Here is an 8432-nt window from a genome sequence, read left to right as displayed (position 1 = left end):
CTCCGCAAAAGGGCGGGGGTATCAATGAGGATTTCCCCTGCGTGACCAAAAAAATGAAAAAAATAAATGAAGAACTCTGATTTGTTGATTCTCTTATGCGTTGTGTAATATGCGTTATGCAGAAGTCTGGCCCTAAAAGAGGAAAAACTGCTCAAATCCATTCGTGTCACTGAGCATTGATGCATATCAACTCATCATCTCTAACAACCATTTTATCCGTGATCCAAATGTTCCCTGCTGTACGGTTGCGGACATAATAGTATGTGCCCGTTTCTTGCAACTTTCGGAACGCATCCCGATTCGAGAAGAATGAGGGTCACTGTTCCGCCTCCGGATCATGCCTGCGCAGTGACTCACAACGAAAGGTGAGAAATGAAATATACACGGTGGGACATATTATAATAATACAGACTCAGATGAAATGAATACTCCAGCATTAAATGGAAATGAGGGAACAGAGAACAAACAAAAATTATCCGATGTAAGTCTTATACTCCGGAGGACATCCGAAAAAGGTAGAGATAAATAAACATGTTTATGTTTTTAAAACAATACGAACTTAATTAAGAGAATTAAGCTGCATTACGATAATTATGATTCTATTGTACAATTATATGTGATTTATTGTTTCAGCAACAGCCATCTTCTATAGCAGAAGCAATGATATTAGATATACAGGATTTGTCAAAAGTGTGGAAACCCTTAAATAATTTTTATAAACATGAAAATATCAAAAAATGGTAGAACATGTATTTTGATTTTTCAAAAAGGCTACCTTATGACATGGATACCGATCATTCCCCACCCCCTGATACACGGGGGTAAAAGGGGGGTTGAAAATTTTAAATTGGAGTAAGGGTCGAGTGGGGGCTCATTTGAAAGGTCTTTTCATAACAATCTTAAAATTTTAAGTTGCTACGACCTCCCGATTAAAAATGGCGGCCGTTCAAATTTCGAAATTTCATGCACTTAGTGTTATACAGGATCAACCGACTATTTAAAATCAGTTGTTCTCACTGCTACTTAAAATTAGTTGTTCTTACGGCTACTCAAAATTAGTTCTCACAGATCTTAGGCAGATTAAAAATTAAACGTTTTAAAAATGGCTGAATTGTCGGAACGTGAAAGAATCACTATCCTCATGGTGCGTGGATAGGATGATAACGAGCAGTCGTACGCTGCTGTCGCTCAATTATTTAATGAGACGTATCCGATTCGTTGAATTAATAAGTCCACTGTCTTAAAAACAATGGAACGTTTCAGAGAATCTGGTAGCGTAAACAATCGCCCTAAATCAGGGAGACCTGCCATTAACGAAGAAAAAACAACTTGATGTTCTGCAGACATTTATTGAAGGTCCCACTATTAACAGAGCCGCTCAAACTCACGATATAGTCACTCCCAAGTCCGTTTGGAGAATTTTAAAGAAAAGCAAGTTCCATCCATACAAATTACAATATGTTCAAGAATTGCAAGACGGAGATGTGGAGCGTCGTATAGGTTTCTGTGAAAGAATGATGGCACTAATACATGTCCGGCCCATGTTCCCTTATCAAATTGTTTTACAGACGAGGCAACTTTCACGTTAACGGGAGAAGTTAATAATAAAAATTTTCGTTTCTGGTCAGATGAGGATCCGAATTGGGTGCAGGAAACTCACACAATACCCACAAAAAATAAATGTATGGTGTGGAATAATAGATGGCTACTTAATAGGACCGTTTTTTTTAAGAAAATCTGAACGCTCAAAGGTATGACAGATTACTTGTAGAGCAAATAATTCCAGCTGTTCCCGTCGGGTTTAGCCGACGGCGATCGCGCTGTATCGCACAGCGCTGTGCGCAAAGGGCGCCAATATGCAATCTGAATCGCTATAGGAATAGGAGTGCAGAGAAGCCGAGCGAGTATGACGACACAAAAAATAAGTTTATTCTTATATATACCGAAACAACTGCACACGGCGGCGAACAATCGAGCGATCGAGCGAAAATCTTGAGGCGCCTTGTTCTGTTTGTAAGACGCGGACGCAGATCTTCGAAAGCGTCTGACTTAACGTCCGATCGACGGAAATCGCTGTAGACCGGCGGATTTAAAGTGTCTCGCAACAAGCGGCGCTCGCGGACGCGACGTTCGCCGATGGCGCACGTAAAATGGATATGATTATAAATCGTACAATACAAGACACAAAAAGTAATGCACGTTAAACGTGTTGAGTGCTCGATGTATCGGTGTACGATCGAGCATCGGAGAGTGACGTGCAGCCCAGGCACGAAGACCAGAGAGTCACTTCACGAAATCGCAACCGAGTGCAACGAATGCAGCCACGATGAAGTAATAACACCGATAGTATTAACCGAAAATTCAGTGAAGATCGCACTCGCCTGTTACAATCGGAAGTAAAAGGCCGCTCGGTAGAAAGCCCAAAAGCGCAGAGAGAGAAATGAAATCTCGGTCTCAATTATATCCTTTTTTCAGCTTAAGCTGGCAGATAAGGATTGGCTGTAATTCGTTGGCCGTAACACGCCGTGATCGCATGCTCGGGGTCTTCCCGACATACACAGCAAATACGCGGCAATAAACATTGTTTCGAGCGTTCCTCGCCGGGGATCCCGTGGCCCAACGTTCGGCGACGAGATCTCCGCTAGTCGAGCACGCATGGATCACGTGCAAGCTTCGTGAGGTCGAAGCTAGAAGAATATTTAAATTCTTCCAGAAAACCGTTGTGCACGCTATGACCTCGAACACCAGCCATACGAAATATTTTTCCAAATAATTTCGAAGAAATATGGTTTCAGTATGATGGAGCTTATTTTGGTTTAGGGCCACGTCAAATTTTAAATGAGACTTTTCCATTACGATGGATAGGAAGAAGGAACAGAAATGAAGGAGGAGAGAATTGGCCACCTCGGTCACCAGATCTAACTCCTCTTGATTATTATCTATGGGGACACCTGAAGAGTAAGGTTTACAAAACAAAACTTGAAAGCATCCAAGAATTGATACAGCGAATAAGGGATGAAATAGATTTGATACCTTTTGAGACGAATCGTAGAGTCATTTTTGCATTCTATCAAAGATTGGCATATTGTCAGGAAGTAAATGGCAGCCACTTTCAGTATTTACTTTAATACACTGAGTAAAATTTATTTAAAACACGGAGTAAAAGGTTTTGAATCATTAAAGAGAGATGACAATTTTCAATCATCTGTTTTGCAACCTATCACGACTATACATACAACACATTCACACTTGTTTAGCCACACGCACGCACACACATACGCACGCGCACACACACACACACACACACACACAAGGGATCAGATTCATGCCATTTCCACGCAGTTGATCCTGGATAACACTAGGTGCATGAAATTTCGAAATTTGAACGGCCGCTATTTTTAATGGGGGGGTCGTAGCGACTTAAAATTTTAAGGGTGTGTTTATTATGAAAAGACCTTTCAAATGAGCCCCCACTCGACCCTTAGTCCAATTTAAAATTTTCAACCCCCTTTTACCCTCGCGTACCAGGGGATGGGGAATGATCAGTATCCATGTCATAAGGTAGCTTTTTTTGAAGAATCAAAATACGTGTTTTTACAAAAATTATTTAAGGGCTTCCACACTTTCGACAAACCCTGTAGAAGCAGCTGTTATATAACAGCTGCTTATTATTATAATATGTCCTACCGCGTATATTTCATTTCTCGCCTTTCGTTATGGGTCACTGTGCAGGCGTGCTCCACAGGCGCAGCAGTGACTCTCTTTCTTCTGGAGTCGGGATGCGTTCCGTAAGTTGCAAAGAAACGGGCATACACTATTATGTCCGCGACCGTACGTTAGAACTTGTGACAAACCTTATATGACTGCGTTCCGATATTCACTGCCAGTACTGACAGTGCTGTGAGCACGTTCCAGAATACAGCAGTCAACTTTCGATGAGCCCGTGAAAGCATGTAACATCATAGATTTTGTCGTCATTTCCTGTTTTCGTTACTGCGGCTGACGAGGTAAGGCATTCGCAGTAGAAAGATGGCAGCGATGGAATGTATGGAAAAGATACAATTAATAGACGCCGAAATTAATGAAGATTTTGAAATAATAGTACTAGGTGCGCAACTAAGTTTCCGGGTTTTTTTGATCAATGAAAAATGGAAAATTTCAAGAGAAATACAAAAAATAATTTATTCAAAGTATCGTCCCTCGATAGCTACACATTTTTGCCATCTCTCTGGCAATACCGCGACGATAAAACGACGCGTCTTTGAACCGAAACCATTCATCAGTCTCAGAGGGGCCCCTTTCGACGGGTCATAAGGTGCAGCGGTCTGGCGAAGCAGTACAGAAGTATTCTGTCTTTCGCCGCAAAGCATCCTCCGGACGGTGTCCCCTAGGAGTTTTAGTGGGTTCGAATCCCACATAACCCCTGGAGCCCCCCAGGGTCCGGGTGTACCCATAAGGGGTTTTTCCTGAGTAAGCAAAAAAAAAGCTCGTTCGACTTTTAATGATTTGGATTTTACGTCTTAGCATTTGCAGACGGAGTTCCAAGAACAATAATCTTTAATACCGACCTTACTGATTCCAGACTCAAGACCTTTTGGCAATCGGTTGACAAGAGGCTCAGCGAAAGATTTTGGAAATTTTGAATATTTAAAAACTATTCCATTCGGGCGTAGTAATTGTTAAAGTTAAATAATATGAATAGATTCTCTTACGATTCTAAAGCGTATATACATTAAGATAGGCGGTTTGACAATAATATTTGAAGAGTTATTTGCGAAATATAATGGCAATTATTTAATATTATTTAAAAAGAAAAATAGAAGAAAGAGAGGAAATTATTTTCCTCTTCGGGTCTTTGTTTCGGATCTTTGTTTGGTTCGCAGTACGTGGAACAGCTATCACTCGATGGCGTCAGGGGCCAGGGTGTTTCGGTATCCTGGTACGGGGGATTCAGGCGAACTCCGGCATACCCTGGCCTACTACACCGTAACCCTAGGTCATGTCTCTGGGGCCGGGGGTCTTGCCTTAATTGGCTGGACCGTGAGGCGGGTCCTCTATAAAACACTCCGTAATTCTACGGTGGGGAGCTCCACGCTTAGGGAATGAATAGCAGGTGCGAGACCTGTCGCTAGTAGACCCTCATCAGTGCGGACCTGGCGCACCACGGGGGCACGCTAGCCTTATCCCGGGTAATGCGGGTCTCTACCCGGAATCGACGACCACTTCCTGCCGCACTCGTGAGACCAGTATGAAAGATCCAATTTTTGAAAAACCAAACACCGAGCCTTCGGGCTCAGAGCTTTCGGGCTCATTGACCCTAAGGGACGGATGTAGCAATCCGTCCATGGGCAAACCATCCGCAGCTGCGGATGATTTTCCAGATAAGGACGTGGAGTCTTTGGGGGTATGCTTGGATCAGGGTGCAAACGCTCTGTCTTTCTCCCCCAGGAAGACGAGAACAGCGGACTTCGGTGGATTAGCCACTGAGGGGTCGCTAGGGGACTGTCCACCGTCCCCCCTGATCCATGGGGACCAGAAGCACGGCCCTGACCGCGGAGCTGGTGAGGTGAGCCCTCGAAGTAGACATAGGGCGGCAACCCAATGAGTATCTATCCCAGGTAATTCATCACCGGTAGAGACATCCCTACCGGCAGATAGTTTTGGTGAACCTCCGGGTAATAAGAGGCGGTCACCCAACGAGGGACTACTTTCCTCGGGCTCGGGATATAGCGTCCGGTCCCGAAGCCCGAGGGACAGGGAAAGGGGCCCCACATCCACCAAGGGGTCCAAGAGTAGGGCTAATAAGAAGACCACCACTGACAAACAAACAAAGTGGTGGTCTCCGATGTTTGTTTGTCACAGGGATCCATGTATCCGGTGGTGAGCCTTGGCAGAAAGGTAACTGGAGCCAGGGGTGCCAATGGAGGAGGGACCACAACCACGGCCATCAGGACTGTGACAAAAAGAGCGACAAAAAGAAAAAGAGGGAAGGGACGCTGAGCAGTGGGAGTTCCAGCCTGAAGGTAGTGGAACCCAGGAGAGAACCCAGGCCGGTACATGAACTGGTGCCAGTAAAAAGGTCTAGGGGTAGGCTGCCCACAACCTTCTAAGGTGTGGGCATCAGAGAGAGAAAAGAGAGAGAGGGAGGAGAGGAGAGAGAGGGAGCTTGAGGAACTGGAGCGGGAGGTTGACCTCTTCAGCAGGAGCCTTCTCCGTACGGAGGGAGATAAGCGCCCTACTGAGGAGGTCTTCAAGGACCCCGCATCTAGGGCTTTGCTCCGCGAAGCTGGTGTGCCTGAGTCGGCCTCCGAGGTGGGACGCGCACTCGGCACGGTGCGATTAGTGGCACGAAGGTCCAGGACGCTAAAAGGGACCTTCGTGTCGCTGTTGAACCGGGCCGTTGCGACCTTGATTGCGAGGGTGGCTGTGCAAGAGCAGCGCGAGGACCTCCTTCCTGAAGTGCAGCAGGAGATGGGAGGGTTCTGAGAGGAGCTTAGGAGTATGAGGGTGGAGAACCGGCGGCTCCAAGAGGAGCTTGCGGCCAGGGAGGCCGCCGTCGGTCCCACCCTCGTACCCGTACCCCTGTCTCCCGGTGGCCTCAGGGGGAGGTCCTATGCACAAGTTGCAGGAGGGTCATCCGAGGAAGGACCGTCACCTGTGATAGGACCATCACCAGCCAAGGTTCAAAGGACAAGAACAAAGAGGAGGACGAAGAAGAGCAGCAGGGTCATGGTGGACTCGTCCTCTACGTCCTTGGAGCAATAAAGGAGTGGGAGGAAGGTTGAAGTAGACCCTAAAATCTACGATGACAACCTGGATGACGCTGTTGATCCCTCCCTCCACCAGTACACAGGCCGGAAATCCAGGGAGTGAGGAAGGCCCTGGACGACTCCATGGCTGCCATGGGGCTTCCCGAGCATAGGAGGCCGAAGAATCCTATGATCGCTTGAGAAGCGAGATGCTCCGCATTGTGAATGCGAGGGTAGCGCTCATGGCGGAGGGAGTGTCTGGGGCCCAGAAGCAGGCCCCAGTCCAGGAACTGAACACCGCTCCAGGACCGAAGGCTTCCCCTGCCACCACCCGGGGACTTCAACCTGTGGGACAGATCAGGGCCGCTGGTGGAAGTAAGGGGAAGACACAAGCCAAGAGGGAGCAGAAGAAAAGAAAGAAAGAGAGGGACAGGAAGGCACTGCTGGAGCTGAGGTGACACCAACAGCAACAGCTTGAGCTCATCGCCGGGAAGCAGGCCCAGACATCAGGCCAAAAGGGACCCTAGGTTGGTCCAGGAGTGGCGACAGCTCAACCTGCAGCAGAGGACCGAAAGATGGGAAAGGAGAAGATCAGGACACCCAACCAGAGGAAGACGGGACTGTATCCAATGGAGAAGGGCCTGATCAAGGCCTTTGGTGAATAGCCGAGTACAGCCCCGCAGGAGGAGCAAAGAAGCAGGAGGATTCAAAAGTCATAGAAAGGAATGAGAAAAGGAGGGCCAAGGAAAAGGAGAAGAGGAGAAGTGGACTACCATTTCCACCTCCCTCTCCTTCAAAGGGCAAAGGGCCCAAGAAGAAAGGGGGTTCGGTGGTCCGGCCGACTAAACCGAAGCCGCCAAAATCCGCGGCTGTCACCGTGACGTGCCCACCGAAGAAGTACCATGAGTTCATGGTAGAGGCCAGGCGCCTCATTAAGCCGACGGACCTGGGAATCGAGGGTTCCCTACGGGTCGGTCGGACCCTGAATAGTGCTCTGCTTATTGAGGTGCTTGGCCTCAATTCGGGGGCGGCTGCCGACCGGCTGGCCGAGGAACTCGGCAAGCTGGCGGCAAGCAGGGGCTCCGGTTACAGGGTCCAGAGACTGATCAACGTCGCAACGTTGCGAATGACCGGCCTGGACCTTACAACCGGAGCTGATGAGGTGGCGACCACGGTGTCCCTCGCTGGGGGGGTGCACGCCCGCGGATGTTCTTGTGGGTGAGCTGAACCTTTCCCAGCGGGGGACGGCCACAATCGTGGTGCGGTGTCCGCTGGCGGCGGCTGCTAAAGTCGCTGCCGCGGAGCGGGTCCAGGTGGGCTAGACCCGCGCCGAGGTGATGGCGCTGCCCGCTCGCGCGTCGGTTTGCTACAAATGTTTGGAGCGAGGCCATGTGCGCGAGCGGTGTACGAGTGCCGTCGACCGCAGCGATTTATGCTATCGCTGCGGTAACCCCGGCCACCGCGCCAAGAGCTGCAAGGCGGCGGTGCACTGTGCGGTGTGCATCGAGGCAGGCCTGCCATCAGAGCACAAGCTTGGTGGACAGGCTTGCAAACCCCATGGGAGGAGGAGACCAAAAGGGGGTAGAAGGAAGGGAAAGGACCAGAGCCGGGAAAAGAACACCCCGGTTCCACCCTTCCCCCCGGTGAAAGAAACCACAGCAGAGGAAGGAGACAAGGCCCGAG

At 48.5% G+C, this 8432-nt stretch overlaps 1 long non-coding RNA gene across 1 annotated transcript; it reads left to right on the top strand.

Annotated features, from left to right (window-relative positions):
• Positions 1-474: 474 nt before the first annotated feature.
• Positions 475-673, top strand: LOC112588347 (uncharacterized). The gene is made up of 2 exons (XR_003112776.1): positions 475-515; positions 640-673. It is a non-coding gene; the product is annotated as an uncharacterized LOC112588347 (long non-coding RNA).
• The last annotated feature ends 7759 nt before the right edge of the window (positions 674-8432 follow it).

The sequence above is a fragment of the Harpegnathos saltator genome, unplaced genomic scaffold (assembly GCF_003227715.2).
Source record: "Harpegnathos saltator strain DR-91 unplaced genomic scaffold, Hsal_v8.6 scaffold195, whole genome shotgun sequence".
NCBI lineage: Eukaryota > Metazoa > Arthropoda > Insecta > Hymenoptera > Formicidae > Harpegnathos > Harpegnathos saltator.
This window is presented reverse-complemented; position numbering and strand designations above follow the sequence as displayed.